At 47.7% G+C, this 19,805-nt stretch overlaps 1 protein-coding gene across 1 annotated transcript in view; it reads right to left on the reverse strand.

The window, feature by feature from the left end:
* LOC120066970 (transcription factor COE3-like) overlaps positions 1-19,805 on the reverse strand; it is a 147,398-nt gene that overhangs the window by 54,464 nt on the left and 73,129 nt on the right. The window lies entirely within an intron of this gene.

Raw genomic sequence — 19,805 nt, forward strand, 5'->3', positions numbered from 1 at the left:
GCTTCTTTCTCATTCATTTCTCAATACATTTGGCAATGGATTCCAATCACAGATGCTGTCTCTGTTCTGAATGGCGCTCTATTCCCTACATAGGGCCTTGGTCAAAAGTAGTGTACCTGATAGGGAATAGGGTGCCATAGGGCCCTGGTCAAAAGTAGTGTACTATATAGGGAAAAGGGTGCCATAGGGCCCTGGTCTAAAATAGTGCACTATATAGGGAATAGGGTGCCATTTATTGACAGACCCAATGAGTGTATGGCAGGACCGAGACCTGGGAAGAGGAGAGGAGACACAGAGGCCAGGGAAGGCTAAACCCTACATCTATCATCCTTCCTGTCTTTGACTAGCCGAGCAGAGCAGGACTAGCGTTCCTGACATAGCAAGGAAAACCTATTTAAAGAAGCATTATAAAGTCATTCAAAATAGCAAAGAGGTGAGATAAATATACCCTAATCATCCTGAGGTCCTATTTTCGCTTCTTTAAATAGAGGGGGGAGGGAGGGAAAGGGGAATGGTAGAGGGGGGAAGAGAGGGAGAGAGAGAGGGGGGAGGGAAAGTGGGAATGGGAGATGGGGGAGAGAGAGAGGGAAGGAATGGGGGAGGGGGGAGAGAGGGAGAGAGAGAGGGGGGAAGAGAGGGAGAGAGAGAGGGAGGGAAAGGGGAATGGTAGAGGGGGAAGAGAGGGAGAGAGAGAGGGGGGAGGGAAAGGGGGAATGGGAGAGGGGGAAGAGAGAGAGAGAGAGATAGAGGGAGGGAAAGGGGGAATGGGAGATGGGGGAGAGAGCGAGGGAAGGAATGGGGGAGGGGGGAGAGAGGGAGAGAGAGCGGGGGGAATGGGAGAGGGGAAGAGAGGGAGAGAGGGAGGGAGGGAAAGGCAGAATGGGGAGGGGGAGAGTGGGAGAGAGAGAGAGAGAGGGAAAGAGGAAATTGTAGCGGGGAAGAGCGGGAGAGAGGGAGGGAAAGGGGGAATGGGGGAGGGGGAGAGAGGGAGAGAGAGGGGGAGGATGGGGGAGGGGGAGAGAGGGAGAGAGAGAGGGAGGGAAAGAGGGAATGGGAGAGGGGGAAGAGAGTGAGAGAGGGAAGACGGGAAAGGGGAAATGGTAGAGGGGAAGAGAAGGAGAGAGGGAGGGAGGGAAAGGGGGAATGGGAGAGATCATGCTCAATTGCTGCCACTTGTTTCAATTACAGCCTTGGATTTCACAAGTCACAGTATAATTACATGCCATCAAACAATGACATGAAATATCCCCTTTACAAGAGCACATCTCCCTGACAGTGAGGACAGAGTGTTATGTTCTTACACTAATTAGTAGAGGAAGAGTGTCTCTCCCCTGTAACCCTTCTTCCCCCCACCTCCCATCCTACCCTCACCTCCCTCTACTCCCACCTCACATCCCACCCTACCCTCACCTCCCTCTACTCCCACCTCACATCCCACCCTACCCTCACCTCCCTCTACTACCACCTCACCTCACCACCCTACCCTCACCTCCCTCTACTCCCACCTCACATCCCACCCTACCCTCACCTCCCTCTACTACCACCTCACCTCACCACCCTACCCTCACCTCCCTCTACTCACACCTCACCTCACCTCCCACCCTCACCTCCCTCTACTACCACCTCACCTCACCACCCTACCCTCACCTCCCTCTACTCACACCTCACCTCACCTCCCACCCTCACCTCCCTCTACTCCCACCCTCACCTCACCTCCTACCTTCAACTCCCTCTACTTCCACCCCACCTCCCCTCCCTACCCTCACCTCCCTCTACTTCCACCTCACCTCACCTCACCTCCCTCTACTCCCATCTCACCTCCCACCCTACCCCACCCTCTAGTCCCACCTCACCTCACCACCCTACCCTCACCTCCCTCCACTCCCACCTCACCTCCTACCCTACCCCTCCCTCTACTCCCACCTCACCTCCCACCCTACCCCACCCTCTAGTCCCACCTCACCTCACCACCCTACCCCCACCTCCCTCCCTCCACTCCCACCTCACCTCCCACTCTACCCCTCCCTCTACTCCCACCACACCTCCCACCCCACCCCCACCCCTAGTCCCACCTCACCTCACCACCCTACCCCCACCCCCTCCACTACCACCTCACCTCCCACCCTACCCCTCCCTCTACTCCCACCTCACCTCCCACCCCAACCCGTCCCTCTACTCCCACCTCTCCTCCCTCTACTCTCACCTCACCTCACCTCCCACCCTACCCTCACCTCCCTCTACTACCACCTCACCTCACCTCCCACCCTACCCCTCCCTCGTAGGATTCCTGTTCTACTGGAAGTGTAGCCAGAGTCCAGCCCTTAGAGAGGGGAAGTAGTGAGGAGTGGCTATATCTCTATCAGATAGACTAGACCCACATCAGAGAGAGAGAGAGAGAGAGAGAGAGAGAGAGAGAGAGAGAGAGAGAGAGAGAGAGAGAGAGAGAGAGAGAGAGAGAGAGAGAGAGAGAGAGAGAGAGAGAGAGAGAGAGAGAGAGAGAGAGAGAGCTCAGTCCGTGGGGTGGGGAGGAGGAGGAGGGAGCCTGGTGGATTGTACTGTAGATAGTATAGAGATAAATGCTGAGACAGGAGCTAGCTAGTATTTAACAAGAAATTGCTTTGTTTTTGTTTGTATTGTTTCTTGGGGGCGGGGTTTGTTGTTTGGGAGCAGGGTTTGTTGTTTGGGAGCAGGGTTTGTTGTTTGGGAGCAGGGTTTGTTGTTTGCGAGCAGGGTTTGTTGTTTGGGAGCAGGGTTTGTTGTTTGGGAGCAGGGTTTGTTGTTTGGGAGCAGGGTTTGTTGTTTGGGAGCAGGGTTTGTTGTTTGGGAGCAGGGTTTGTTGTTTGGGAGCAGGGTTTGTTGTTTGCGAGCAGGGTTTGTTGTTTGGGAGCAGGGTTTGTTGTTTGGGAGCAGGGTTTGTTGTTTGGGAGCAGGGTTTGTGTTTGGGAGCAGGGTTTGTTGTTTGGGAGCAGGGTTTGTAAGGCACCATGTGATCTACTTCTAAATATCTAAGTTAATAGAAACAACACTATCACAGCTTTAAAAGAGAGAGCGGCCTCCCGAGTTGAGCAGCGGTGCATTACAGTGCTTGAGGCGTAACTACAAACCCGGGTTCGATCTCAGGCTGTGTCGCAGCCGGCTGTGACCGGGAGACCCATGAGGCAGCGCACAATTGGCTCAGCGTCGTCCGGGTTAGGGGAGGGTTTGGCCGGGCAGGGATTTCCTTGTCCCATCGTACTCTAGCGACTCCTTGTGGTGGGCCGGGCGCCTGCAGGCTGACTTCGGTCGCCAGCTGTACGGTGTTTCCTCCGATACGTTGGTGCGGCTGGCTTTCACGATAAGCAAGCAGTGTGTCAAGAAGCAGTGCAGCTTGGTAGGGTTGTGTTTCGGAGGACGAAAGGCTCTCGACCTTCGCCTCTCCCAAGTCCGTAGCAGAGTTGCAGCGATGGAACAAGACTGTAACTACCAATTGGATATCATGAAATTGAGGGGGGAAAAAATATTTAAAAAATCAGAGAGTGACTGCGCTAATAAATAGAATTAGAAAAGAGTTTCATGATAAATGGTTAGGAAATGGTATGATGGACATTACAACAAGACAGGAAGGGAAACCCAGACCTGGACCCTGGACTGTGGATAATGGGTTTTAAATGAACATGGCAGAGGACGTCTGGTTCTGGTGCCACAGTGCTGCTAAAGACCTGGAGATTCTGGATACACTAATCAATATATAGTGCAGTACTTTGGACCTGCATCCAATAGAGAGTCCTGGACCTGCGTCCAATAGGGAGGCCTGGACCTGCGTCCAATAGGGAGGCCTGGACCTGCGTCAAATAGGGAGGCCTGGACCTGCGTCCAATAGGGAGGCCTGGACCTGCGTCCAATAGGGAGTCCTAGACCTGCATCCAATAAGGAGTCCTTGACCTGCGTCCAATAGGGAGGCCTGGACCTGCGTCCAATAGGGAGGCCTGGACCTGCGTCCAATAGGGAGGCCTGGACCTGCGTCCAATAGGGAGTCCTGGACCTGCGTCCAATAGGGAGGCCTGGACCTGCGTCCAATAGGGAATCCTGGACCTGCGTCCAATAGGGAGTCCTGGACCTGCACCCAATAGGGTGTCCTTGACCTGCGTCCAATAGGGAGGCCTGGACCTGCGTCCAATAGGGAGGCCTGGACCTGCGTCCAATAGGGAGGCCTGGACCTGCGTCCAATAGGGAGGCCTGGACCTGCGTCCAATAGAGAGTCCTGGACCTGCGTCCAATAGGGAGTCCTGGACCTGCACCCAATAGGGTGTCCTTGACCTGCGTCCAATAGGGAGGCCTGGACCTGCGTCCAATAGGTAGGCCTGGACCTGCGTCCAATAGGGTGTCCTTGACCTGCGTCCAATAGGGAGGCCTGTACCTGCGTCCAATAGGGAGGCCTGGACCTGCGTCCAATAGGGAGGCCTGGACCTGCGTCCAATAGGGTGTCCTTGACCTGCGTCCAATAGAGAGTCCTGGACCTGCATCCAATAGGGAGGCCTGGACCTGCGTCCAATAGAGAGTCCTGGACCTGCGTCCAATAGGGAGTCCTGGACCTGCACCCAATAGGGAGGCCTGGACCTGCGTCCAATAGGGAGGCCTGGACCTGCGTCCAATAGGGAGGCCTGGACCTGCGTCCAATAGGGAGGCCTGGACCTGCGTCCAATAGGGAGGCCTGGACCTGCGTCCAATAGGGAGTCCTGGACCTGCGTCCAATAGGGAGTCCTTGACCTGCGTCCAATAGGGAGTCCTGGATCTGCGTCCAATAGGGAGTCCTTGACCTGCGTCCAATAGGGAGTCCTTGACCTGCGTCCAATAGGGAGTCCTTGACCTGCGTCCAATAGGGAGTCCTTGACCTGCGTCCAATAGGGAGTCCTTGACCTGCGTCCAATAGGGAGTCCTTGACCTGCGTCCAATAGGGAGGCCTGGACCTGCGTCCAATAGGGAGGCCTGGACCTGCGTCCAATAGGGTGTCCTTGACCTGCGTCCAATAGAGAGTCCTGGACCTGCATCCAATAGGGAGGCCTGGACCTGCGTCCAATAGAGAGTCCTGGACCTGCGTCCAATAGGGAGTCCTGGACCTGCACCCAATAGGGAGGCCTGGACCTACGTCCAATAGGGAGGCCTGGACCTGCGTCCAATAGGGAGGCCTGGACCTGCGTCCAATAGGGAGGCCTGGACCTGCGTCCAATAGGGAGGCCTGGACCTGCGTCCAATAGGGAGTCCTGGACCTGCGTCCAATAGGGAGTCCTTGACCTGCGTCCAATAGGGAGTCCTTGACCTGCGTCCAATAGGGAGTCCTTGACCTGCGTCCAATAGGGAGTCCTTGACCTGCGTCCAATAGGGAGTCCTTGACCTGCGTCCAATAGGGAGTCCTTGACCTGCGTCCAATAGGGAGTCCTTGACCTGCGTCCAATAGGGAGGCCTGGACCTGCGTCCAATAGGGAGGCCTGGACCTGCGTCCAATAGGGAGGCCTGGACCTGCGTCCAATAGGGAGGCCTGGACCTGCGTCCAATAGGGAGGCCTGGACCTGCGTCCAATAGGGAGGCCTGGATAAGACCAGGAACACTTCAACATCTCCAGTCTTCTTTTATTGAGTGAAGCGGTGAGATGACCCCTTTGTCCTTTTTGGGATGATGAATGGCTGTCTCCTCTCCTACATTTCCTCAGCTTTTTTGGTGCAGTGAAGTCGATAGATTCACCTTGACAAGAAAACTTTGTGATTTATCAACCCTCCTCTGGCCACTGCTAGATCCCAGGCTCTTACCGTAGTGAAGAACCCAAATCCACAGAGAGTAACAGACAAACAGAGCCCAGCGGTTGGTCAAATTCTTCTGGAGTGGAAAAAGGAAGGTATGGAGGGACGGAAAGATGGAGAGAGGTGTCGTACGCTGATAGACAAATGGATCTTGTTAGAGAGAAGCAGCAGCCGCAAATAAATAAATAAATGTGGTTGACTTGTCCTCCTAACAGAAAGGACCATGGTGGTCAGCGCGGGTCCACAAGACGAAGCACTCTGTCAGGGGCCGGGTTGGGAAATTAACAAATAATGTTCCTTCTTCCCTGATAAATGTGTGACAGCTCTCCCTCGCAAATCTTTTTTAGCATTTTGATGCATGTCTCACCGTCTCTATTGTAAGGAAAGCAAAGGTTTACCGGTCAACCACAATTTCCCTGTGATGAATGGCGGGCTGTAAAATGTACCATTTCTGTATGAGATATAGTTCATTTTAAACAATTCTGGTAAATGGGTGTCACTGATTAGGACAAATAGTGTCGGCGGTATGATAGTCCAGTCGGCACGGACTTTATCCCCTGGCCTCCAGCGAGGCAGAAAGTCCATGCAGGCTGTCAGTGATCGTGCCTCCATGCCTAAATAGAAAGCAATAGCTTTGATGCAATTAGAGGCAATGCTGAGGTTTATTCCTGAAGCCTGTCAAAGTTCAGGGTTATAAAGAGTGTTCAGGAGGCAGCAGCCATGATAAAGACTCTATTACCTCTCAACCACAAGTCACACCTCTTTCTCCTTGATCTCCCTCCTCTTGCATTGTGATTCATCACTCTCTCTCTCTCTCTCTCTTTCCTTCTTTCTCACTCCCTTTCTCACTCCCGCACAAGAAGAGAATAGCTCTGTCTGTCTCCAAATTTAAGGTAATATAAAAAAAAAATGTAAAGTGTCTGCCAACATTTTTAGGCAAATTATTATTTTTATTTTTATTTATTTTAGCTGAACTCATCAGAGCAGCTTACTAACAAGCCGATAGGACAACAAAGTGAGTAAGAAACACGTGTCTCTGTCCAATAGAAGGGGCTTTAAACAGAACATCTGGAAGCTCCTGTTAGAAAGTGCCTGCTCAGCGCTGGATGACTTATTACAGTGACGAGTATTGGCAGGAAGACAAAACACGGAAGGAAGCTCTTTGATTTCTCTGGGATCCTCCTGACAGCCTGTTCCCGCTGCCAGGCCTGATCAATGGATAACCGATACAGGTATCAGACACTCGCCTGCCGCCACAAACGGCCTTGTGGGTAACAAAAGACGCGGCGGAAAACAAGGAACAAAACAAGGTTAAAGCACAACAACAACAACAACACAGCGAGAACAAGCGGATCTTCAAAGGACACAAAGGATCAGAAGAGAAGAGGAACAGACAGCTATAGGACTGATAAACAGCTGCACCCTTTTCTATTGGGAAGACAGAAGAGAAGAGGAACAGACAGCTACAGGACTGATAAACAGCTGCACCCTTTTCTATTGGGAAGACAGAAGAGAAGAGGAACAGACAGCTATAGGACTGATAAACAGCTGCACCCTTTTCTATTGGGAAGACAGAAGAGAAGAGGAACAGACAGCTATAGGACTGATAAACAGCTGCACCCTTTTCTATTGGGAAGACAGAAGAGAAGAGGAACAGACAGCTATAGGACTGATAAACAGCTGCACCCTTTTCTATTGGGAAGACAGAAGAGAAGAGGAACAGACAGCTATAGGACTGATAAACAGCTGCACCCTTTTCTATTGGGAAGACAGAAGAGAAGAGGAACAGACAGCTACAGGACTGATAAACAGCTGCGCCCTTTTCTATTGGGAAGACAGAAGAGAAGAGGAACAGACAGCTATAGGACTGATAAACAGCTGCACCCTTTTCTATTGGGAAGACAGAAGAGAAGAGGAACAGACAGCTACAGGACTGATAAACAGCTGCACCCTTTTCTATTGGGAAGACAGAAGAGAAGAGGAACAGACAGCTATAGGACTGATAAACAGCTGCACCCTTTTCTATTGGGAAGACAGAAGAGAAGAGGAACAGACAGCTACAGGACTGATAAACAGCTGCGCCCTTTTCTATTGGGAAGACAGAAGAGAAGAGGAACAGACAGCTATAGGACTGATAAACAGCTGCACCCTTTTCTATTGGGAAGACAGAAGAGAAGAGGAACAGACAGCTACAGGACTGATAAACAGCTGCACCCTTTTCTATTGGGAAGACAGAAGAGAAGAGGAACAGACAGCTACAGGACTGATAAACAGCTGCACCCTTTTCTATTGGGAAGACAGAAGAGAAGAGGAACAGACAGCTACAGGACTGATAAACAGCTGCACCCTTTTCTATTGGGAAGACAGAAGAGAAGAGGAACAGACAGCTATAGGACTGATAAACAGCTGCACCCTTTTCTATTGGGAAGACAGAAGAGAAGAGGAACAGACAGCTACAGGACTAATAAACAGCTGCACCCTTTTCTATTGGGAAGACAGAAGAGAAGAGGAACAGACAGCTATAGGACTGATAAACAGCTGCACCCTTTTCTATTGGGAAGACAGAAGAGAAGAGGAACAGACAGCTACAGGACTGATAAACAGCTGCACCCTTTTCTATTGGGAAGACAGAAGAGAAGAGGAACAGACAGCTACAGGACTGATAAACAGCTGCACCCTTTTCTATTGGGAAGACAGAAGAGAAGAGGAACAGACAGCTATAGGACTGATAAACAGCTGCACCCTTTTCTATTGGGAAGACAGAAGAGAAGAGGAACAGACAGCTACAGGACTGATAAACAGCTGCGCCCTTTTCTATTGGGAAGACAGAAGAGAAGAGGAACAGACAGCTATAGGACTGATAAACAGCTGCACCCTTTTCTATTGGGAAGACAGAAGAGAAGAGGAACAGACAGCTACAGGACTGATAAACAGCTGCACCCTTTTCTATTGGGAAGACAGAAGAGAAGAGGAACAGACAGCTATAGGACTGATAAACAGCTGCACCCTTTTCTATTGGGAAGACAGAAGAGAAGAGGAACAGACAGCTATAGGACTGATAAACAGCTGCACCCTTTTCTATTGGGAAGACAGAAGAGAAGAGGAACAGACAGCTATAGGACTGATAAACAGTTGCACCCTTTTCTATTGGGAAGACAGAAGAGAAGAGGAACAGACAGCTATAGGACTGATAAACAGCTGCACCCTTTTCTATTGGGAAGACAGAAGAGAAGAGGAACAGACAGCTATAGGACTGATAAACAGCTGCACCCTTTTCTATTGGGAAGACAGAAGAGAAGAGGAACAGACAGCTACAGGACTGATAAACAGCTGCACCCTTTTCTATTTGGAAGACAGAAGAGAAGAGGAACAGACAGCTATAGGACTGATAAACAGCTGCACCCTTTTCTATTGGGAAGACAGAAGAGAAGAGGAACAGACAGCTATAGGACTGATAAACAGCTGCACCCTTTTCTATTGGGAAGACAGAAGAGAAGAGGAACAGACAGCTATAGGACTGATAAACAGCTGCACCCTTTTCTATTGGGAAGACAGAAGAGAAGAGGAACAGACAGCTATAGGACTGATAAACAGTTGCACCCTTTTCTATTGGGAAGACAGAAGAGAAGAGGAACAGACAGCTATAGGACTGATAAACAGCTGCACCCTTTTCTATTGGGAAGACAGAAGAGAAGAGGAACAGACAGCTATAGGACTGATAAACAGCTGCACCCTTTTCTATTGGGAAGACAGAAGAGAAGAGGAACAGACAGCTACAGGACTGATAAACAGCTGCGCCCTTTTCTATTGGGAAGACAGAAGAGAAGAGGAACAGACAGCTATAGGACTGATAAACAGCTGCACCCTTTTCTATTGGGAAGGAAGTAGGCTACAAGGCTGGCGCCTGAAATAGCCATGATAGTGGACAAGACATACAGGTATACAGTGTACAAGGTTACAAACTCACAGCGTACAAGGTTACAAATGTACAGCGTACAAGGTTACAAATGTACAGCGTACAAGGTTACAAATGTACAGCGTACAAGGTTACACATGTACAGCGTACAAGGTTACTGATGTACAGCGTACAAGGTTACAAGTGTACAGCGTACAAGGTTACACATGTACAGCGTACAAGGTTACAAATGTACAGCGTACAAGGTTACAAGTGTACAGCGTACAAGGTTACAAATGTACAGCGTACAAGGTTACTGATGTACAGCGTACAAGGTTACTGATGTACAGCGTACAAGGTTACTGATGTACAGCGTTCAAGGTTACAAATGTACAGCGTACAAGGTTACTGATGTACAGCGTACAAGGTTACAAGTGTACAGCGTACAAGGTTACACATGTACAGCGTACAAGGTTACAAATGTACAGCGTACAAGGTTACAAATGTACAGCGTACAAGGTTACTGATGTACAGCGTACAAGGTTACACATGTACAGCGTACAAGGTTACAAATGTACAGCGTACAAGGTTACAAGTGTACAGCGTACAAGGTTACTGATGTACAGCGTACAAGGTTACAAGTGTACAGCGTACAAGGTTACTGATGTACAGCGTACAAGGTTACAAGTGTACAGCGTACAAGGTTACTGATGTACAGCGTACAAGGTTACAAGTGTACAGCGTACAAGGTTACTGATGTACAGCGTACAAGGTTACAAGTGTACAGCGTACAAGGTTACACATGTACAGCGTACAAGGTTACAAATGTACAGCGTACAAGGTTACAAGTGTACAGCGTACAAGGTTACTGATGTACAGCGTACAAGGTTACAAGTGTACAGCGTACAAGGTTACAAGTGTACAGCGTACAAGGTTACAAATGTACAGCATACAAACGTACAAGGTTACTGATGTACAGCGTACAAGGTTACAAGTGTACAGCGTACAAGGTTACAAGTGTACAGCGTACAAGGTTACAAGTGTAGAAGGTTGTTCAGGCCCCAGCTACACTAACAGTAACAGCAGAGTTACACAGAACGACACAATGGGAAAGCATCAGATACAGGCCCCAGCTACACTAACAGTAACAGCAGAGTTACACAGAACGACACAATGGGAAAGCATCAGATACAGGCCCCAGCTACACTAACAGTAACAGCAAGGCTCACACAGAACGACACAATGGGAAGGCATCAGATACAGGCCCCAGCTACACTAACAGTAACAGCGAGGCTCACACAGAACGACACAATGGGAAAGCATCAGATACAGGCCCCAGCTACACTAACAGTAACAGCGAGGCTCACACAGAACGACACAATGGGAAAGCATCAGATACAGGCCCCAGCTACACTAACAGTAACAGCACGGCTCACACAGAACGACACAATGGGAAAGCATCAGATACAGGCCCCAGCTACACTAACAGTAACAGCAGAGTTACACAGAACGACACAATGGGAAAGCATCAGATACAGGCCCCAGCTACACTAACAGTAACAGCAAGGCTCACACAGAACGACACAATGGGAAAGCATCAGATACAGGCCCCAGCTACACTAACAGTAACAGCAGAGTTACACAGAACGACACAATGGGAAAGCATCAGATACAGGCCCCAGCTACACTAACAGTAACAGCACGGCTCACACAGAACGGCACAATGGGAAAGCATCAGATACAGGCCCCAGCTACACTAACAGTAACAGCAAGGCTCACACAGAACGACACAATGGGAAGGCATCAGATACAGGCCCCAGCTACACTAACAGTAACAGCAAGGCTCACACAGAACGACACAATGGGAAAGCATCAGATACAGGCCCCAGCTACACTAACAGTAACAGCGAGGCTCACACAGAACGACACAATGGGAAAGCATCAGATACAGGCCCCAGCTACACTAACAGTAACAGCAGAGTTACACAGAACGACACAATGGGAAAGCATCAGATACAGGCCCCAGCTACACTAACAGTAACAGCGAGGCTCACACAGAACGACACAATGGGAAAGCATCAGATACAGGCCCCAGCTACACTAACAGTAACAGCAGAGTTACACAGAACGACACAATGGGAAAGCATCAGATACAGGCCCCAGCTACACTAACAGTAACAGCGAGGCTCACACAGAACGACACAATGGGAAAGCATCAGATACAGGCCCCAGCTACACTAACAGTAACAGCAGAGTTACACAGAACGACACAATGGGAAAGCATCAGATACAGGCCCCAGCTACACTAACAGTAACAGCAAGGCTCACACAGAACGACACAATGGGAAAGCATCAGATACAGGCCCCAGCTACACTAACAGTAACAGCGAGGCTCACACAGAACGACACAATGGGAAGGCATCAGATACAGGCCCCAGCTACACTAACAGTAACAGCAGAGTTACACAGAACGACACAATGGGAAAGCATCAGATACAGGCCCCAGCTACACTAACAGTAACAGCAAGGCTCACACAGAACGACACAATGGGAAAGCATCAGATACAGGCCCCAGCTACACTAACAGTAACAGCAAGGCTCACACAGAACGACACAATGGGAAGGCATCAGATACAGGCCCCAGCTACACTAACAGTAACAGCAGAGTTACACAGAACGACACAATGGGAAAGCATCAGATACAGGCCCCAGCTACACTAACAGTAACAGCAAGGCTCACACAGAACGACACAATGGGAAAGCATCAGATACAGGCCCCAGCTACACTAACAGTAACAGCAAGGCTCACACAGAACGACACAATGGGAAGGCATCAGATACAGGCCCCAGCTACACTAACAGTAACAGCAGAGTTACACAGAACGACACAATGGGAAAGCATCAGATACAGGCCCCAGCTACACTAACAGTAACAGCAAGGCTCACACAGAACGACACAATGGGAAAGCATCAGATACAGGCCCCAGCTACACTAACAGTAACAGCGAGGCTCACACAGAACGACACAATGGGAAAGCATCAGATACAGGCCCCAGCTACACTAACAGTAACAGCAAGGCTCACACAGAACGACACAATGGGAAAGCATCAGATACAGGCCCCAGCTACACTAACAGTAACAGCGAGGCTCACACAGAACGACACAATGGGAAAGCATCAGATACAGGCCCCAGCTACACTAACAGTAACAGCACGGCTCACACAGAACGACACAATGGGAAAGCATCAGATACAGGCCCCAGCTACACTAACAGTAACAGCAAGGCTCACACAGAACGACACAATGGGAAAGCATCAGATACAGGGCCCTTTAACACCAGAGTTACACATACCATTAGACCCGTACAGCCCTTACAGTTTATATGTATGTCCAACCCCATTCAGAGTCAGCCTTCTGGATCCTTCCTCTGTGTGTCCTCATTATTCCTGCCCTGCTGCCACCATTCAACATGTAACATTTAACTGACGTTTTAAATCCAACACCACTTGACCCAGCAGTGCAACGCCGCGAGGCACTGAGAGGGAGAGAGAGAGAGAGAGAGAGGCAGCGTGGGAGGCAATTAAAGGAGGCAAATTTTCAGCTTCTAGTACGAAGACGAAGTCATTTGTTTAAAGAGCGATGACCTCTGAGACAGCCCGTTTGTGTTGGCTGTGATGAAAAATAATGATCGACTCTCTCTTTAAACCCGCAGACTCACCGATGCTGTTGACACTACGGACACATCTCAATGAACACCAAAGGCCTGTAAAACACCTCTGTGTTGTGATGTCGTAACACTTTGGTTTCTAGGCTGGTTGGTGAATTGTGTAGTTTGCATTGTGAAGGTGGATGCTAGCCGTTGTGAAGGTGGATGCTAGCCGTGGTGAAGGTGGATGCTAGCCGTGGTGAAGGTGGATGCTAGCCATTATGAAGGTGGACGCTAGCCATTGTGAAGGTGGGTGCTAGCCATTGTGAAGGTGGATGCTAGCCATTGTGAAGGTGGATGCTAGACGTTGTGAAGGTGGATGCTAGCCATTGTGAAAGTGGATGCTAGCCATTGTGAAGGTGGATGCTAGCCGTGGTGAAGGTGGATGCTAGCCATTGTGAAGGTGGATGCTAGCCATTGTGAAAGTGGATGCTAGCCATTGTGAAGGTGGATGCTAGCCGTGGTGAAGGTGGATGCTAGCCATTGTGAAGGTGGATGCTAGACGTGGTGAAGGTGGATGCTAGCCGTGGTGAAGGTGGATGCTAGCCGTGGTGAAGGTGAATGCTAGCCGTGGTGAAAGTGGATGCTAGCCATTGTGAAGGTGGATGCTAGCCGTGGTGAAGGTGGATGCTAGCTGTTGTGAAGGTGGATGCTAGCCATTGTGAAGGTGGATGCTAGCCAAGAATGGGCCCGTTTTTAAGTGACTACCACATGTAGTGTAGAGAATGTGGAGGGTTGAGGGTGGATACTTCTCTTTACTATATAGTGAGCTGATCAGTTTCATTGATCCCGTAACGTACCGGGACCTTTCTAGTAGAAACATGAGGCCTCATTGAGTCACAGTTGAGTAATGGCTTTTTAAGTCTCCCTCTCTTCAATACAGGGTCTACAGCAGAAGAGAGAGAATATCTTCCTTGCTCTGCTCACATCTGTTCACAAACAGGGAAAGTGGTCCACATAAACACGCCGTGCTGAATCTCTACAGTACGCTCTCACTAGGGAGCCAATGTCGACTCTCCGTCATTTGAGATAATTCCTTTCATTCCTGGTGAGTGGGTGTGTCACTTAAAAGGAGGGAGGGTCCGTGTGAACCTTCTAAATTCTAAATGAGCTGTTCTGATTCTAGAATCATGCTGGGAGGATTGTTAACACCCATTTCCTCCCCCCAAAAAATGTTGGTTAAATAACTAGACGACCATTCAATTAGATACATTTACTTTTACAAAAATACCATTCCCTCCTCCCGCTTAAACTACAGACCTCTTTAGACATCAAGTTCAAAAAGCCTATTTCAGAATTAACTACTTCTGAAAAATGTGTTAATATTTGTTTCCAATCAATAGTGCTTACACAAATTACAAAGACAAAGATAAGAATTGAACAATTCCAAGGCTTTTATGGGATGAATATTAAAGTGTAGAAATTAGAACAAAAATATACCTCATTAGTATTGGTCAAAGACAAAATAGCAATTAAAGCATTTCATTATCATATTTCAACAACAGTTAATAAATACTGCATTAAAGAAATCTATGAATTGATTTAAAAAATACTGGGTTACTCAAAACACTTCAGAGTGATGCTGTCTAATCATTGACAAGGAGAGCAGTCTAACTTTAGTCTGATGATAGTTACCATTGTCGTCCCCTTTAGTCTGATGATAGTTCTCATTGTAGTCCCCTTTAGTCTGATGATAGTTCCCATTGTAGTCCCCTTTAGTCTGATGATAGTTCCCATTGTAGTCCCCTTCAGTCTGTTGATAGTTCCCATTGTCGTCCCCTTTAGTCTGATGATAGTTCTCAATGTAGTCCCCTTTAGTCTGATGATAGTTCCCATTGTAGTCCCCTTTAGTCTGATGATAGTTCCCATTGTAGTCCCCTTCAGTCTGTTGATAGTTCCCATTGTCGTCCCCTTTAGTCTGATGATAGTTCTCAATGTAGTCCCCTTTAGTCTGATGATAGTTCCCATTGTAGTCCCCTTTAGTCTGATGATAGTTCCCATTGTAGTCCCCTTCAGTCTGTTGATAGTTCCCATTGTCGTCCTCTTTAGTCTGATGATAGTTCCCATTGTAGTCCCCTTTAGTCTGATGATAGTTTCCATTGTAGTCCCCTTTAGTCTGATGATAGTTCCCATTGTAGTCTCCTTTAGTCTGATGATAGTTCCCATTGTAGTCCCCTTTGGTCTGACGATAGTTCACATTGTAGTCCACTTTAGTCTGACAATAGTTCCCATTGTAGTCCCCTTTAGTCTGATGATAGTTCCCATTGTAGTCCCCTTTAGTCTGATGATAGTTCCCATTGTAGTCCCCTTTAGTCTGACGATAGTTCCCATTGTCATCCCCTTTAGTCTGATGATAGTTCCCATTGTAGTCTCCTTTGGTCTGATTATATTTCCCATTGTAGTCCCCTTTAGTCTGACAATAGTTCCCATTGTAGTCCCCTTTAGTCTCATTATAGTTCCCATTGTAATCCCCTTTAGTCTGATGATAGTTCCCATTGTAGTCCCCTTCAGTCTGTTGATAGTTCCCATTGTCGTCCCCTTTAGTCTGATGATAGTTCCCATTGTAGTCCCCTTTACTCTGATGATAGTTCCCATTGTAGTCCCCTTTAGTCTGATGATAGTTCCCATTGTAGTCCCATTTAGTCTGATGACAGTTTCCATTGTAGTCCCCTTTAGTCTGATGATAGTTCACATTGTAGTCCCCTTTAGTCTGATGATAGTTCCCATTGTAGTCCCCTTTAGTCTGATGATAGTTCCCATTGTAGTCCCCTTTAGTCTGATGATAGTTCCCATTGTAGTCCCATTTAGTCTGATGACAGTTTCCATTGTAGTCCCCTTTAGTCTGATGATAGTTCACATTGTAGTCCCCTTTAGTCTGATGATAGTTCCCATTGTAGTCTCCTTTAGTCTGATGATAGTTCCCATTGTAGTCCCCTTTAGTCTGATGATAGTTCCCATTGTAGTCCCCTTTAGTCTGATGATAGTTCCCATTGTAGTCCCCTTTAGTCTGATGATAGTTCCCATTGTAGTCCCCTTTAGTCTGATGATAGTTTCCATTGTAGTCCCCTTTAGTCTGATGATAGTTCCCAGTGTAGTCCCCTTTAGTCTGATGATAGTTCCCATTGTAGTCCCCTTTAGTCTGATGATAGTTTCCATTGTAGTCCCCTTTAGTCTGATGATAGTTTCCATTGTAGTCCCCTTTAGTCTGATGATAGTTCCCATTGTAGTCCCCTTTAGTCTGATGATAGTTTCCATTGTAGTCCCCTTTAGTCTGATGATAGTTCCCAGTGTAGTCCCCTTTAGCCTGATGATAGTTCACATTGTAGTCCCCTTTAGTCTGACTAACACTCCCTTCCCCGCTCTAAATATGGACTTTTTATATGGGGCTGAATTTCATGTGTTAATGTATATAATATGACTGAATTAGGGCCATTCATGTGTTAATGTATATATTATGACTGAGTTAGGACCATTCATGTGTTAATGTATATAATATGACTGTATTAGGACCATTCATGTGTTAATGTATATATTATGACTGTGTTAGGACCATTCATGTGTTAATGTATATAATATGACTGAATTAGGACCATTCATGTGTTAATGTATATATTATGACTGTATTAGGACCATTCATGTGTTAATGTATATAATATGACTGAATTAGGACCATTCATGTGTTAATGTATATAATATGACTGAATTAGGACCATTCATGTGTTAATGTATATAATACGACTGAATTAGGACCATTCATGTGTTAATGTATATATTATGACTGAATTAGGACCATTCATGTGTTAATGTATATAATATGATGGTATATATATACGTCTCTCTTCACACAGCACACTACACTGTTATTTCATGATCCAGCTGTCTTCTTGTTCTCTAGTCCTTTTCTGCAGCGGGGGTAAAATGTTAGGATGCTGCCCATATTGCACCCTACTCCCTATATAGTGCACTACTTTTAACCAAAGCCCAGGGCCCTAGCTGGTCCTGGATCAGGTTTCAAGGAGGGAGAGTAATTCCTGGTGATTATCTCATCGTTGTGGTCAATTTGGGATCAGACAGAAGCTTCCAGGTCAGACAGACATTGACCTGTTCTCCTTCATCACTCCTTCTCTTCTCTGTCCCTAAAACAGACACACACACGGGCACGCGCGCGCCAGCAACCACACACACACGCACGCACACACACACACACACACACACACACACACACACACACACACACACACACACACACACACACACACACACACACACACACACACACACACACACACACACACACACACACACACACACACACACACACACACACACACACCTTCCCTAACTGCTACAGACCATAGATTAGCCTTCGCCAGCCTCGGGCTCCCAGACAGTCTCAGATTGTGACCCCTACTACTAAACACTATCACACCACACATAAACACAAACCCACACACGTAGCCAGGACTGAAAGCACACACACATACACACACATACACACACACACACACACACACACACACACACACACACACACACACACACACACACACACACACACACACACACACACACACACACACACACACACACACACAGGCACACACGCAGGCACACACGCAGGCACGCACATATGTACACATACACACACACTCCCCAACACACACACACACACACACACACACACACACACACTCCCCAACACACACACACACACTACCTCTGCATTGCAACATGTCTCTCTGCACAGTTTTTTTAATTTTCCGTATGGAAAAAGCGTGGTCACATTGAGACATGAGATGAGTCATGTGATGTGTTGTGATGGTTTGCGATTAACAGGACTTGGCAGCTGCCTCCCTAGATGGGACAGGGATAGGATTACAGCAGAGAGAGATAGAGAGAGAGAGAGAGAGAGAGAGAGAGAGAGAGAGAGAGAGAGAGAGAGAGAGAGAGAGAGAGAGCGAGAGAGAGAGAGAGAGTTGTCCCCAACCAAGGAGGGCCTACAGCAGCCCCTAGATCTTCTGCACAGATTCTGACAGACCTGGACTCCGACAGTAAATCTCAGTAAGACCAAAAATATTGGTGTTCCAAATAATGTCCAGTCGCCAGTCGCCAGGACCACAAATACAAATTCCATCTAGACACCGTTGCCCTAGAGCACACAAAAACTATACATAACTTGGCCTAAACATCAGAGCCACAAGTAACTTCCACAAAGCTGTGAACGATCTGAGAGACAAGGCAAGAAGGGCATTCTACTAATTCAACATACCAATTAGGATCTGGCTAAAAATACCTAAATCAGTTAAATAACCCATTGCCCTTCATGGTTGTGAGGTCTGGGGTCCGCTCACCAACCAAGAATTTACAAAATGGGACAAACACCAAAATTGAGACTCTGCATGCAGAATTCTGCAAAAATATTCTCCGTGTACAACATAAAACACCAAATAATGCATGCAGAGCAGAATTAGACCGATACCCGCTAATTATCAAAATCCAGAAAAGAGCCGTTCAATTCTACAACCACCTAGAAGGAAGCGATTCCCAAACCTTCCTTAACAAAGCAATCACCTACAGAGAGATGAACCTGGAGAAGAGTCCCCTAAGCAAGCTGGTCCTGGGGCTCTGTTCACAAACACAAACAGACCCCACAGAGCCCCAGGACAGCAACACAACTAGACCTAACTAAATCAACTAGACCCAACCAAACTAGAATACTATTTGGCGGTTAACAGAGAGTACACAGTGGCAGAATACCTGACCAGTGTGACAGACCCAAACTTAAGGAAAGCTTTGACTTTGTACAGACTCAGTGAGCATTGCCTTGCTATTGAGAAAGGCCGCCGTAGGCAGACCTGGCTCTCAAGAGAAGACAGGCTATGTGCACACTGCCCACAAAACCAGTGAATACATCCCATATTAGGTTCATTTATTTTCCCTTTTGTACTTTAACCATTTGCACATCGTTACAACACTGTATATAGACATAATATGACATGTGAAATGTCTTTATTCTTTTTTTGAACTTCTGTGAGTGTAATGTTTACTGTTCATTTTTATTGTTTAATTCACTTTTGTATATTATCTACTTCACATGCTTTGGCAATCTTAACATATGTTTCCCATGCCAATAAAGCCCCTTGAATTGATTTGAATTGAGAAAGCGAGAGAGAGAGAGAGAGAGAGAGAGAGAGAGAGAGAGAGAGAGAGAGAGAGAGAGAGAGAGAGAGAGAGAGAGAGAGAGAGAGAGAGAGAGAGAGAGAGAGGCCCCCTCGGATCACCTCTAACCAGGCAACTCTCACACGTTTTGCAGAGCAGAGCTGGGAGTCATTGTTACAGCTGGGTGGGCCACCACTCAACAGCTCTTAGCAGAGCATGAAGAGACAGACAGGGAGAGAGAAAGGGAGAGAAAGAGCGAGAGAGACAAGA

Source organism: Salvelinus namaycush, chromosome 22, assembly GCF_016432855.1.
Source record: "Salvelinus namaycush isolate Seneca chromosome 22, SaNama_1.0, whole genome shotgun sequence".
Classification (NCBI taxonomy): Eukaryota; Metazoa; Chordata; class Actinopteri; order Salmoniformes; family Salmonidae; genus Salvelinus; species Salvelinus namaycush.